This window comes from Buteo buteo, chromosome 17, assembly GCF_964188355.1.
Source record: "Buteo buteo chromosome 17, bButBut1.hap1.1, whole genome shotgun sequence".
NCBI lineage: Eukaryota > Metazoa > Chordata > Aves > Accipitriformes > Accipitridae > Buteo > Buteo buteo.
In genome coordinates, this window is record NC_134187.1 from 20,798,718 (window position 1) to 20,814,580 (window position 15,863).

Genomic DNA, 15,863 nt, shown 5'->3' on the forward strand with positions numbered 1-15,863 from the left:
CCTGCTCCAGCAGGAGCTTCCCACGGGGTCACAGCCTCCTTCGGACACCCACCTGCTCTAGTGTGGAGTCCTCCCCGGGCTGCAGGTGGAGATCTGCTCCCCCGTGGACCTCCCTGGGCTGCAGGGGGACAGCCTGCCTCACCAGGGTCTTCCCCACGGGCTGCAGGGGAATCTCTGCTCCGGCGCCTGGAGCACCTCCTCCCCTCCTTCTGCACTGACCTGGGGGTCTGCAGGGCTGTTTCTCTTACATGTTCTCACTCCTCTCTCCGGCTGCTGTTTTTGTGTCTCCCACAACTTTTTTTCATTCTTAAATATGTTATCACAGAGGCACTACTACTATCGCTGATGGGCTCGGCCTTGGCTGGCAGCGGGTCCGTCTCAGAGCTGGTTGGTATGGGCTCTATCGGACATGGGGGAAGCTTCCAGCAGCTTCTCACAGAAGCCACCCCTGTAACCCGCCCCCCGCTACCAAAATCTTGCCACACAAAGTCAATACAGTATCATTTAAAAAAATGGAGTTGCTGCAGAGACCAGAAAGCTGTTTAAAATATGTATATATATATATATACACACACGTCTAATTTGTTTTGTTCTTTTCCTCATGGATATCAGCATCTCCATGATTATTAAGTGATTTTGCTAATTGGGATGCATGCAAGAACATAAGAATACAGTTCAGTCTGTGAAGGATATGAGGAATAAAGAGTAGATCTGATACTGCTGGAGGCAGGAAAGCAGTTTGGGTGTCAAAAGCAGGGAAACAGAGCCAGATTTCCACATGTTCAACAGTCCCATGTATGTAGGTGAACTGGATATGAATATGGCATATTTCACATATTTAATAAAATTTCAGCTTCCTCATCACAAAGTCTTAGTAACTATGTAAGTATGTCTCAGTAATACTTTTCAAAGTATTAAGCCCATTGCTGCTCCTAAATTTCCAGTTTGCTGAAAATCTAATTCCTCCCTGCTGTTAAAACTGAAAAAGTTGTATTTTTTTCCCTTTCTAAAAACCAAAAAAATCTCATTAGCAGCTTTGCTAGTGAAGAAAGACTGCTGTAATTATTTACAAACACGGTGATGTAAAAGAGTCCTACTGCTAGTTCAGCCTGGGCTAGCAGTCTCCAAAGTGTTTCCAGAGCCTGCAGGAGAAGAAATACTTTGTAGACATATAATTAATCATTATTCATTTTGTTAAATAAATTTCAGTCTTGCCTCTTAGGTTTTTGTAGTGACAGGCTAATTAAATAACATATTCTCTTAAACAAAAAATTCTACCTATTTAAGATGCACCAGAAATTAACTTCAGCTGCAAACAGTTTTCACAGGAGGTGTCTCAGCTGTTAAATGTCATGCAGTCTTTATTTTAGCAGGGAGAAACCTCAGGTTGAAAAGATAAAGATGATTCCATTAAGCAACCACAAACCCCGCATTTGTTCCAGAAAAATAAAATATTAATAGGGCTGTAGCATTTGCATGCATTTTGAAAATGCTTTTGCTTGGGATCGGCTTTTAAGCTGGGGGTCCCCTGCTTGTCCCCCTCCTGAGCTCTGCCGCAGATGCTGTGCAGCAATGCCCGTGACAGATCACATCCTCTGTCGATGTGGAACATGAAGCCCACCCGGGGGCCCATTTCCCAGCCCAGCCTTGTCCCATCCCCAATCCCCAGAGAGGTGCCCAATGGCCGGGCCTGGGGCTGCCCCGGTGCCCCCCAGCTGCCCTGGTCCTGGCTGGGGTGGTGGGACCCAGCCAGCCCCTGTCTTGCTCTCCTTGGGAGCCTCCATCTCCCCCTCAACCAAACTCAAGGAACGTCCAGCCCCCACCGTGCCTTGGCATAATTTATTAAGCTGAATATAGATATCTGGATTTTATATGTCTACATATGTGATGCTGTGAGCTTATGGAGTACTAACTTCATCCTCATATAGACAGCTAAAATAAGTCAGAAGAAGTGTATTTCAGAAGAGCTGTACCCCAGAAGAGCCCATTTTCCCCAGAACCCCATAAAGACAACCTAACTTCAGCTACAGGCAGAAATGTATAATCAAGGGGTGTAAATCCCATTCTCCACGTTTATCTGGTACATCGAATAGCAACATGGAGTAAAGTATATCACAGCTTGCAAGATTATGTTGCCAGAATGCAACACCTGTGAATTAAGCAAACTGACAGATGAGATTCATAAGAAGGGAACTGCCTAACTTAAATCACTGAAATCTCAAAGGTTACATACATATATATATATGGAAGTTTTGGGTTTAGTATTGTAATAGAAATTTGGTAGAAGAGTAGATGTTACACCATTTCTCAGAAACACCATAGCATCTTTTGTAAGCATGAGTGAAGAAAACCTCAACTTAATGTGTCATTATTGTTCTCATTTATCTTAAGCCAAATTACTTATGATTTTGGTTTTAAGCAGTGTGCCTTCAACTGCAAGAAATCAAGGGCCATGTCTGCTGCAGGAAGATTTCTAAAGTTCTGTGGAGAGAGGGACATACCTTACGCGAATTAATTAAATTTGTTCTTCCTATTGTTGCCAGGCTTCTTTCACTGAAGTTATATATAGGCATTTGGGTTTATGTTTAACATAAAGAGAATTGCCACCAGAGTTTGCAGTAATCCAAGAACAAGTGTAAAAATACCACAAAAGAGAAACACAAGATCACTGTATAATATGCTCACTTGAATACTCCCATGGAACTTACCTCAACTAAACAGACAGGTTCCCTTTATTTTAAAAGTGTAATACATAGCAGTGAGAAGCCAGATATCACAAGCTTAAAAAAAGGTCAAAGAGAACAGCACTGCTTTATATGGTAACAGCCCAAAGGCAGAATTTCTGTCCCATGGAAGAAAATGGAAGAATTTTGCAGTGTGAGGACTTGTTCTCGTTCCATGAGAAATAACTTCATTTAATGAGTTTATTTGAATAATATGTCAGAGGGATATAATGGGAAAATTCATTCAGAAACAGTAAAAAATAGGTCAGAGCTGACTATGAATGGCATCATTCCAAATGTAACAATTATTTAAATTCCTTCTGGTAAAATCTCATGTAACTGACATTGTCACTTTGTCATATTTCTTATATTTTAGTTGAAATCAAGATTCACATTTGAATTTATAGGATAGAAGTAAGCATCAGCAATTATTGAGAGATATAGTCAGCAGGCCCTTTGTAGCCAGCAACAGCCTGGCTATCTTACCACCACCTCTGCCTCCAAAGCTCACAAATTTTTGGGGTGGTCAACAATCTACCCACTTGGTATTCAGAGACCATTTGTGGCAGATCAGAATGCCTGATGTAAGTTTTAACATGACAGAGTTAAAAAACTCAGGATATTGCTAGAGCTATTCTAGCTGGAAAATTATCTAGAGTAGCTGAGAGCTTTGTCTTTTTCCTAAAATTAATAATGGAAGGCAGAAAAATCCTGAAAATTTGCTCACAGAATGCAGAATGGTAAAAGAGAAAAAAGTTATGAATGCTGATATTTTGTTTTTGTCAAAGAAGTTAGTGTTCTTTAAATACTTTCCAGCTGACATCTTGGTTACTTTCCATCTTAGTGAAAAATATCAGAAATTCCCTGCAGCATTGTGGAATACATAAACTTTGAACCATAGGTCTAAATCTCTCCATTCACACAAAGGATCATGGGATTTTAATGACCCAAATGGGTCAGTACCTTTGATTTATAGCTCACCTAGTGGGGCACTAAACTCAGCCCGTGCTTGTTTACCTTTACTGTTATTTTGCTATACAGAGAGTGGTAGTGTCCATTATTCTTCATTTTAGGAGCTCAAAAAGAAAAGGAAATACAAGACTCTTATTTCAGTCACGTCAACGATTATTGAAGGTGTGAAACCGAGCACTTGTGATGTATAGTGCTCAACCAAGCTGAATGACAGATAAATGCTGGGAAGAAATAACTGGGAAAATTGCAGTTCATTTTGAGCATTGGCTGAAGTCTCTCTTGCCACCTTCATGGGACTGATCCAATATTAACATTTCTTGTGTTCTTCAAAAGATAATGTTCATCCTTTCCCTTGTGGCCAAATCTCATTCAGCAATCAAAGCAGCAAAGTGATAATTAATTACAATTAATAGAGTAACCCCAAGAAACCATGAGTGGAAATAAAGGATGAGCACTCTACAGTTTCATGATAAAAAGGCAGAGAAAGTACATGCAGGCCACGTATATGATAAGAAAGCAGGTACATGAAACACCTAAAAGGAGAATGGGAAGAGCATGATAATCGTGACAGAGCACTGGCTGCCTACCCCTTTTGAAGCACTGCACAGGCAGTTTGTCAACATCACTCTGCAAAGACACGGTGTCTAAAATCATAGCTCTTACTCTGCACCACATAATAGAGTGCAGGCATCACCCTGAGGAAGCTGTCAGCACACATACCTTTGGCTTTTCTCTGGCCTTTCAGCACCAGTTCAGCTCCATGCTTTGGGCTTGTTTCCCTTGAAGTGTTTGCTTCTGAGCTAGCCCTGGCTTAACCAGGTCTGCTTAGAGGTTGGCTGTCTATGCTGTATGCAGAAACTCGGGATTCACATTTACATAGGCTCCAGCACGTGGACTGACAGGTATTCCAGAAGCCCATCACAACAAATCTGTTTTGCTGTCAAGCGCCAGAGTATCTGTTGCCTTTTTCACTTTACCGTGTTGTCTTTCTGATGCAAACAGAAGTATGATCAAGTACAAACAGGCACATGGTGATAAAGCGACAAAGCTTTCCCGGGCGGTGGAATTTGTGCCCCTGCAGTGATGGGCATGCAATGCATCTTCAGCTGCTATCTGTATCCTAGCAAAACTGGTTTGCTATCTTGGGAGTGGGCAGACATCCATCAGCATGGCAGATGTGTATGCTTCCAGTGCCGTGTAGCACACCACGTAAAATAAAGGTGACCTTCCAACCTGGGAAGTCTGATTGTCAGTTCATCTTGAATTTCAATATTCAAAGGATGTAATCACGTGACTGACAGACTTCTGAGGAGAGGTACACCAAGTTCATTTGCAGCTTGTGAGCCAGGGTGGCAAGAATAATAGTGAGAATGTTAATTCCTCAGTAGCTTTCCATTGTCAATGCTCTTAACTTACCATAAATGTACAAAACTTTTGTTATGTATACTGAAATGCCAAAAGCAATTGCCATGAATACTCACAGAAATCGTAATACAGTGTTAATAGTTTTCATTGAAACAATCTAATAGAAGGGGATGTCTCAGACAAGAATATAATAGCTGCTAACCATTGTAAAAACCATTTCCTGTTCTACTTTAATTCAAGCACTTAGTTTTGCTTTTACACATCTCAGTCATTGGTGGAATAAAATTGTGGTTTGAGTTTAGTACACAGTTAATTTGAAGTGCAGCACTCTTTTGCTTCAGTCTATTCTCTTTACCTTCCCCTGAATACAGCTCAGTATTTATCTTAGTTTCTCAGTTAAATATTTACAAGGACATGAATCCATCCACTGGAAAATAAAAAAATCAGACTGTCAAAAGATTATTTTTTTAAATACCTGGATGGCACAGAATCTAGGGCTCCTGTTGCAAAATTTTCTCAAATAAAGGAAGCATTTTTCTTATAGTTTTGACAAAAGTGCCAAAAGTCATGTTTTTTGTCACCTCAAAGCAGCTGGTTTTCTCACCCCTGCAGGGTGCAGTGCTGAGAGTACAGAGTGACTTTGCAGACTAAAGCACCTGCTGTGATGAGTCACTACTTACAGCATTCTGCATTTTGCAGCACAGCAAAGAAAGTTTGTCCAATATTATAAATCCAGCAAAGTTTAAAGAAGTATAATTTTCAGGATTTATGTTCCTTTGACATAGCACTAAAAGCATGCAAAAAGGTAAGAACTTTTATCCAAAGGTTACAATCTGTCACTGTCATAAAATTCAGAACAAAAATTAAAGCCAATTAAAATTAGGAGGCAGATGACAATATTTTGGGTTGAATGACTGTGAGGAATCCTGAGACTAAAATCTTTAGTGCTGGGGTAAAATGCACTTTCAAAGATAGGTCTTCATAATAATATTTAAAGAGAACTACTGTATTGGGTCTGGCTGAGATGGAGTTAATACTCCCCACAGCAGCCCTCATAGCACTGTGCCCTGCATCAGTAGCTAGAAAGGTGTTGATAGCACACCAGTGTTTTGGCTACTGCTGAGCAGTGCTGGCACAGCATCAAGGCTGTCTCCCCAACATTTTTGCCCTCCCCTCAATGGCAGGCTGGGGCAGGGCAAGATCTTGGGAGGGGACACAATCAGGACAGCTGACCTAAACTAACCAAACAGATATTCCATACCATATGACGTCAGCTCAGATATAAAAGCTAAGTAAAGGGAGACAGAGGGGGGGCATTTTGTCTTCCGGAGCAACCACTACGCGTACTGAAGCCCTGCTTCCCGAGAAGTGGCTAGACATCGCCTGCTGATGGGAAGTAGAGAATAACATCATTTGGTTTTTTCTTTGCTTTCGCACGCGCGACCTTTGCTATCACTGTATTAAACTGTCCTTATCTTGACCCACGAGCCTTCTGTTATATTTTCTTCCCCCCCAGCTGAGGAGGGGGAGTGATAGAGCGGCTTTGGTGGGCACCTGGCATCCAGCCAGGGTCAACCCATCACAACTACATACTGAAAAAAGTAGGCTAAGGTGTATACTCAGTTGAACTGTGCTAAATACTAACATTTTCACCAAAACTAAATTCTGGCATATTTTTCTTTTCCCTAGCTATCAAGACTGGCTTTGAAAATCAGAGGTCACAGTTTCCTAGTTCCCATTGGGAAAATGCACAATAAATTCAAAAGATCTTAGAAAGAGTAGCTAGATAGTGTTGTCCGGAGTTGTACAGAAAACTGCTACTTCATGAGAGATGATTCAGTGTCACAAATGTTATTGCCATGGTTATTCCCTCTGATCAGTGACTGGTACCCCCTGTTCCTGACCCCTGGTAATACGGTTAGCATAAGTAATGCCATTTTATAAGGCAGATGGCCATTCTCTGTGATGGAGCTGGCCACGTATCAGTCCCCTTTCCCCTCCTCATCAGGCCCTGAAGGTCTTGTGCACGGGGCAGATTTCTCCTCCCCCTCCCTATTGACCTCAAGGTTCCTAAGTGTCAGGACGACTTCTTCCCTCCTTCCCAACCTTGAAGGTTCCAGGCACGTGGCCAACCAGGTTGTGATGACCCTGTCATAGAACAGGGATTGAGTGAGTGACTTGTATTCTTTTACCTGTCTTCGAGTTGAGATTATGATTGTTATATTGATACAGCAAGCCAAGTATTAAAATTTGACCCAGTCTGCAGGGGGTCCAGGTGATTAGGAACCATTAACTAAGCTGTGCTATAAAATTCTGTGCTACACTACTTATAAAATTGTGCTACACTGATTCTGCTTATAAAAATCCTGTGCTACCGTGATCATAAAATTCTATACTACGCTAATCATAACATTCTGTTAAAAAAAAGCTTTCATTGTAACTACAACTGAGTGCCGTCATCATTCTGCCAAGGATCTCCAAAAGAGTCTGTCTGTCCCCGTAGTGTCAAGTGACATGATCTTATCTACAGACTTCAGTAACTTCATTCTTTTAGATTGCAATTGGTCAGAAAATAACTGGGAAAGCATGGTCTGAGTGGGATCCCTAAGGTCTAATCTGTTAAATCCCAAATTTAGATTCTGTCAGCATTGCTGAGGTAGAAATGTAAAAACAGCAACAAGTAGACAGAATCTAATTTAAAAATACGTATCAAAAGAAACTGTTTCCCTTCCTTGAACTCAGAAACTTCACTGAATGTTTTCAATGCCATTTCAGTTTAATTCGGTATGTTCAATAAAAATTGAAAGTATGTTGAATGTTCTCTGTTGCATTCTACAATAAGCAAATGCAAAGCTTTAGAAATTCTAATCATCATACTTTGGAAAGAAGAAATACCTCAAAAGGTCAAAAGATGGGAACTTTATGTCTGCTACTAGTTGACTATGCAGAGAACAAAAATCAAAGGCAGAAATTCTACACAGAAGAAAAGAAATGTTTGCATATTTAGATAAATAAGATAAAAAGTTGGTTAAACTTATGACTGGCGTAGTACTTTCTAACTCAATATTGTAAACAAAAAATCATGATGACCCCTAGAATGATGGAAACTAAAGAGTCTTTAGGAAGTATGCCAGCATTTGCAACAACAACAAATTGTGCCATATATAGGGCAACACACATAACTATACTGCCTCTACAATAATTTCAAATTTGAAAATAAAGGTGCACTGTGTTTCCTTAGAAAGATCAAAGAGCCTGAGTACTACAGAAGTAGATCACAGTTGTCTCACCATTATTTTGTAATTTTTCCCATCGTATTTGTTATATCCCCATCTTTTCTCTTATCTTCTGTCTAAACTGTAATGTCTCTAAAGAATTAATGAATGAGGAACTGGTGCAGATCCTGCTCTAATTGGACAGTGGCCTCTTGTCACTATCCCAATGCAAATCAGTATTAGATACAGAAATTACCTCCTCTGAATGAATCATATTTATATAACAATTGAGATAACAGGTTCTGCCTTGGACTCACACAGGTACCCAGGTGGAAGAACAAGAAAAAACTCAAAGCCCAAATAGACACTGATGCTCAGAGTACCCTCAGATTGGGCTAGTGACAAAACTTGCTGCCTCTCTAGATTACTTTTTGGCAAAAGCAGCTATTGGGCTTGTGTGCCCCATGTCAGAGAGCATTCTTGCTGAGGGATCATGCGAGGTCTCTGCTGCCTTTGCCCATTTCATCCATGTTTGTGGTAATGTCAAACAACAAGGAAGGAAAAGAGACATTCCACCTTCAAGGCAAAGCTTACAGCAAGGTGCTTAAAGTTTATAGGAAGCCTGAACTCAACTTTGCATAGACTATGTAGAAATAAAAGCACACATTCCTGGTAGCAGGCTTTGGGAGTGTAACTTCAGGTGGATTACAGTGCAGCCTTAGCCTGTCTGCTTTGGAGAAACCTTCCACTCTGTCTGGTACACCTGGGGAAACAAAAATCACAGTGGGGCCTGGACTACTATTATGGCAAGGAAGGGAAAGAGGTGTCTCAAATCCTTGAGTCCTTATTCAGTGCAGAAAGCAAACTTTGTATGCTTTCAGAATTTCATTCCTTACAATGAGGCTATATAGTAATGAAATGCAATTTTAAAGCTGTCTGGCAGCTGGGTTTCTTGTATACTGCTTTTCTAAGATAGGTATTTAGAATGAGAGAAATGAAAGGCAAGAGCATGCAAACTGATATACTGCCACTTTTGTTGACAATTTTATCAGAGATTTCAAACAGACTAGGTAAATAACCATCAGTTGATTGAAAGTATTTGTGAGGACCTTTTCCAGAACAGACAATTTGCAACACATATTCACAAGAAACCATAGAGTTCATACCCAGAACAACAGACTACAGTGTCTCACCATCACTCTTTTTTGTTTTTAACCAAATGAATCAAAATGTCTCATTTTCATTCTGATTTACACAGAAAATATTTTATGAGAAAAAAAATCCTTATTTCTTGGCAGCTAGATCTTATTTCAGTAGTAGGGAGGGAACTACCTCTTAACTTTTAGTTTGTTTGGTCTTTCAGAGAACTATTATAGGAGTATGAAAGATCAACCTGAAACATCACTTCTAGCTCTGCATCTTCTCTCAAGTTATTTGGTCTTTGGGTTTAACAGTTAAGGACAATTCCTTAGTGGGAGTTGTCCTTCTGATCAAACCAATGGGAGCTAAGTTGTTTGGGTTTTTTCATATATACCATACAAACTAGTTAAACTGGCTATGGAAAAGATTTATGGTCAGTTCTCAAGTTATAATATTAAAAAGCTATCAATCAAATTTAAACATCATCTGAAAAGAAAAACAAATAGATACAGTATAATCTCAAAGCTAAAAGTTGTCATGAAGGCACAAGAGGAAAGGTACTGACATATCAACAGTAAATACAGTATCACTAGTGGACCAATTATTAACAATAGCTGAATTAAACTAGGTGGGAGGAAACCTAAGTTTTTCCAGAGCAAGGTTTCCAGAATATTGGGACTAATGGGCTTCAGAAAAAATAGAGAATTTACAAGTGAAGTAACTTCACTTCCTAGTGAGTTAGACTTCCTATTCTTAAGAAGTAAGAAAGAGAGGGACTGGATATATATGAATATTTATGTTGAAACAGACAGGTAATTGTTAGCACTGTGGGAAACAGCATGCTAAAATGAATTAGTTTCTTCCCAGTTTGAAATTACCTTTGCTGCAGTCTGCTGAGTTGGAGGTAATATTAACCCGCTCACCAAGACAACAGAAATGAAAGGTGAGACTTCTTCATGCTTACTTATACTGATCTTTAATTGAAAACCTATCCACCTGTTCATGTTAATTCCTTTGGACTACATTGTGACACCTCTAATGACAGAATTAAATCTTTACTCCATTTACCAGGTAAGAGCCCAATACTGTTAATTTTTTTGCCCACAACATGGACAGGAGGAACACTGAGGGCACTCACACAATAGGCTCTTATCCCTTTAATGCATAACTTATTCTTATTGTTGTGGCACTCAAAGGTCCCATTAAAGCTTCCAAAATTTAACACACTGGATAGATTTTTCATGGATTTATCATGTAATTTAAAAAGTAAAATCCAAACTGTATTACTCACTGAATTAGGCAGAAATTTCCCATGAGCACTTTAGAAAATCCTCATCCATCAATTATGTAAACACATGCTAGTTTACTGGCTGAAAGTATTTTTAATACAGCTTTTTCAACTTTTTAATGTATTTTATATTTGTCATAATTTTTTAAAAAATATGGCTAAATACATCCAGATTCCTTTTTAATTTGAGATCACATCAAAGAAAATAGGATTTATAAAAGCAAGCTTATTTCCATTGTCCTGAGGGTAGGAACACGTACTTATTTAATCATATGACACACTTCAACTTTAAAAGTTTCTGCCCATTGGTGAAGCCTTCATAAATGATTAGTTTTAGCCTACTTCAACTGGGAGGCAAACCATGCACATTTTAAATATCTTCACTGTGGGTCAACATGACAGTCTTTTTCTCATGGTTGGAGTATGCATAAATGGAAAGTTGGGAGTTTTCTGTATGTAATTTTTTTTTTTTTTTTTACTTCTAACAATTACACAAATCATGGGCCAAAGTGGTAAGGGCTGAGCAATTTTGATTTGAGGCAACTCAACAAATTCTCTTCCTGGATAAAGTTACCCTATAAAAGTTTCCATCTGAGTCAAAAACATTATCCAACCTTAGAAAAGAAAGCCTTGAGCCTGCTGATGAATTCCATCAATAAAAGCAGGATTGAAGGTTGTATAGATTTGCAGTATTGAATAGTTAGCATTACTAGAGCTCTTCAAAATTTTAAGAGCACTTTAGTTTTGAAGATTGAATGCTCATAATAATGTGAAGTGCTCTCATAATTTTAAATCACTCTATACTGCAGATCCCCAAATTCTTATTACTGCTAAATTTCAGCTGCTCATTTATTATAATCAACATGTTGGTTTAGAAAAGTGTTGCATTGCCTTTTTTACCAAGGCTCAAAACCTCATTCTAAATATATTGTGAAATTAGCTGGGCCTTATGAATGATGTCCTTAAAAATGGAAAAACAACAGATCAACAAACCAAGTCACCCAATGACCTTGATAAAAACTTATTATATCAGTTAAGTAAAAACACAGAGTAGTTTTATGCAAATTTGTCATAATTTTTTTAATATGGAAATTAAAGAAGCTAGAACACAGTTGACTGTTGGTAATGTTCTCCTTTCACTTGTTAATACAAATATTTTTGGGAGCAATCTACAGTCAAGTAGCTAATTAACTACTTTCTCAATGGAAACAGTATGAGAAATGACAGTGAGATATGCACACAAGCATGTTAAGAATGACAGTTTACAGAGAAACCATATAAAACTCTGCTAGAAACCTGTTCCTTTTCTCCATACCTAATGACAGAATCAAAGAATCATTGAGGCTGGAAGGGACCTTTTGAGATCAACTAATCAAACCTCCCTGTTTAAGCACGGTCAGTTACAGCAGGTTGCCCAGGACTGAATCGAGTAAGGTTTTTAATATCTCCAGGAATGAAGACTCTGCAACGTCTCTGGGAAAACTGTTCCAATGTTTGACCACCTTCACAGTAAAAAAGTATTTTTGATTTTCATGTTTTTAGTTTGTGCCCATTGGCTCTTTTCCTGTCAGTGGGCACTACTGAAAAGAGTCTCTCTGTCTCATCTCAACTCCCTTTCAGGAGGCATTTATACACATTGACAAGATCCCCTGAGCCTTCTCTTCTCAAGGCTAAACAGTCTCAGCTCTCTGAAGGTCTCCTCATAAGAAAGAAGCTCTAGTTCCTTCATTGTTTTCATCATCCTTCACTAGATTCAAATTAGTAATTCTGAATCTTGTACTGGAGAACCCAGAACTGGACACAGGACCCCATACGATGCCTCACCAGTGCTGAGTAGAGAGGATCACCTCTCTTGACTTGCTGGCCAGACTCTTCCTAATGTAGCCTAGGGTGCTTTTGGCCTTGTTAGCTGCTAGGCTGCCTTGCTGGCTCATGTTCATCCTGGTGTCCACCAGCACCCACAGGTCCATTTCTGCCAAGCTGCTTTCCAGCTGGTCATCCCCCAGCATATATGGGTGCCTGGGGTTGTTCTTCCTCAGGCGCAGGACTTTGCATTTCCCATTGTTGAACTTCATGAGGTTCCTGTCAGCCCAATTCTCCAGACTGTCCTTATCCCTCTGAATGCCAGCACAGCCATCTCGTGTATCAACCACTCCTCCCAGTTTTGTATCATCTGTGAACCAGTTTGCCCCATTTTCCAGGTCATGAACAAAGAATTTAAATAGAATTGGCCCAGTATCAATGCTTGGGTACACCACTACTGACTTGCCTCCAACTGGACTTTGTGCCATTGGCCCAACCCTCTGGGCCCAGTTATTCAGCCAGTCTTCAATTCACCTCACTGTCCACTTATCTAACCCATACTTTGCCAGCTTTCCTATAAGGATCTTATGGAAGATAGTGTCAAAAGCCTTACTGAAGTTGAGGTAAGCAGCATCAGTGTTCTTCCTTCTACTAGGTAGAAGGCTATCAGGTTGGTTAAGCATGATTCATCAATTCATGCTGATTACTCCCAATTACCTTCTTGTCTTTCATGTTTTCCAGGATTAGTTGTTCCACCACCTTTCCACCCTTTGCCACAAGGTCCCCTGCCCCATTCAGCAGCTGGCCCTAGTCTTCCTTTTGTTGTTTAGATATTTGTAGAATCCTTTCTTGTAGCCCTTCACAACCCTCACCAGACTCAACTTCAGGTCGGCCTTGTCTTTCCCAGCCCCGTTCCTTCACAATCGGTCACCAAGTCTATACTCCTCCTGGATCATCTGTCCCAGCTTCCACCTCTTGTAAACTTTCCTTTTAGCTATGAATTGAGTCAGGAGCTCCCTGCATCATCCATGCAGGCCTCGTGCTACCTTTGCTTGTGTGGTGGGTTGACTCTGGCTAGATGTCAGGTGTCCACCAAAGCCGCTTTATCACTCCCCTCCTCAGCTGGACAAGGGAGAGAAAATATAATGAAAGGCTTGTCGGTCAAGGACAGGGAGGTCACTCAACAGTTACTGTCACAGGCAAAACAGACTCAACTTGGGGAAATTAGTTTAATTTATTAACAATCAGATCAGAGTAGGGTAATGAGAAATAAACCAAAATCTTAAAAACACTTTCCCCCCACCAGTCTCTCCTTCCTGGCTCAACTCCACTCCTGATTTTCTCTACCTCCTCCCCCCTGGAGTGGCGCAGGGGGACGGGGAATGGGGCTTGTGGTCAGTTCATCAGTTTCTGCCGCTTCATCCTCTTCAGGGGGAGGACTCCTCACTCTTCCCCTGCTCCAACGTGGGGCCCCTCCCACGGGAGACAGTCCTTCATGAACTTCTCCAGCATGAGTCCCTTCCACGGGCTGCAGTCCTTCAGGCACAGACTGCTCCAGAGTGGGTCCCCTGTGGGGTCACAAGTCCTGCCAGAAAACCTGCTCCAGCGTGGGCTCCTCTCTCCATGGGGCCACAGGTCCTGCCAGGAGCCTGCTCCAGCACAGGCTTCCCACGGGGTCACAGCCTCCTTCGGGAACCCACCTGCTCCGGCATGGGGTCCTCCCCAGGCTGCAGGTGGAGATCTGCTCCCCCGTGGACCTCCCTGGGCTGCAGGGGGACAGCCTGCCTCACCATGGTCTTCCCCATGGGCTGCAGGGGAATCTCTGCTCCAGCGCCTGGAGCATCTCCTCCTTCACTGACCTTGGTGTCTACTGAGTTGTTTCTCTTACAGATTCTCACTCCTCTCTTTGTCTGCAGTTGCGCAGGTTTTTTTCCCCCCGTCTTAAATCTGTTACCCCAGAGGTGCTACCACTGTCGCTGATGGGCTTGGCTTTGGCCAGCGGCAGGTCCATCTTGGAGCTGGCTGGCATTGGCTCTGTCGGACATAAGGGAAGCTTCTAGCAGCTTCTCACTGAAGCCACCCCTGCTACCAAAACCTTGCTATTCAAACCCAGTTTCCTACTTGTCAGGAATGACCATCCTTGGGTTTGAAGGAGGTGATCCTTGAATATCAAGCAGCTCTCCTGGACCCCTCTTCTCTTCAGGACAGTCTTCCATAGGATTATTCCATGCAGAGCTTTGAAGACGTTCAAGTCTGCTCTCTTAAAACCCAGCGCTGTGGTCCTACTTTTTTGTCACGTTCTCTTCTCTTAGGATCCTGAATGCCCATCATCTCATTGTCGTGGAATCACAGGCTGGTCAGCCTTACCTCAGTCCCTGGAAAGGTGATGGAGCAGCTAATCCTAGAAACCATTTCCAGATACATGAATGGCAAGAAAATCATCAGGAGTGGTCAGTATGGATTCACCAACGGGAAGTCATGCTTCACCAACTTGATAAGCTTCTATGATGAAATGACTGGCCTGGTAGATGAGGAGAGAGCAGTGGATACTGTCTACCTAGACTTTGGTAGGGCTTTTGACACTGTCTCCTGCAAGGTCCTCATAGACAAGCCGATGTATGGGTTGGATGAACAGTCAGGTGGATTGAAAACCAGCTGAACGGCTGGGCCCAGAGCATGGTGATCTGTGGAACAAAGTCTAGTTGGAGATCAGGAACTCGCAGTGTACCCCAGGGGTCAATAGTGGGTCCAATCCTGTTCAACATCTTAGTTAACAATCTGGATGATGGGGCAGAGTCTACTCTCAGAAAGTTTGCAGATGACATAAAACTGGGAGGAGCGGCTGATAGACCAGAGGAGCGAGTTGCCATCCAGAGAGGCCTCAACAGGCTGGATAAATGGGCTGAAAAGCACCTCATGAAGTTCAACAAGGGCAAGTGCAAAGTCCTGCACCTGCAAAGGAACAACCACAGGTACCAGTATATGTTAGCGGATGACTATCTGGAAAGCAGCTTGGCAGAAAAGGACCCATGGGTCCTTGCTGCAAAGAAGGCTAATGGTATCCTAGGCTGCAGTAAGAAAAGTATTTCCAGCAGGTCGAGAGAGATGATCCTTCCCCTCTGCTCAGCACTGCTGAGGCACCATCTAGACTCCTGTGTCCAGTTCTGGGCTTCTTGGTACAAGAGAGACATGGACATACTGGAGACAGTCCAGTGAAGGGCCATGAAGATAAGAGACTAGAGCACCTCTCCTATGAGGAAAGGCAGAGAGAACTGGGACTGTTTATTCTTGAGAAGATAAGGTTCAGGGGGGAACTTACTGATGTGTATAAATATCTGAAAGGACAGTGCAAAAAGG

At 41.6% G+C, this 15,863-nt stretch overlaps 1 pseudogene; it reads right to left on the reverse strand.

The window, feature by feature from the left end:
* Positions 1 to 12,673, reverse strand: part of LOC142041195 (rap1 GTPase-GDP dissociation stimulator 1-A-like) — a 38,510-nt pseudogene extending 25,837 nt beyond the window's left edge.
* Between the last annotated feature and the right edge of the window lie 3,190 nt (positions 12,674 to 15,863).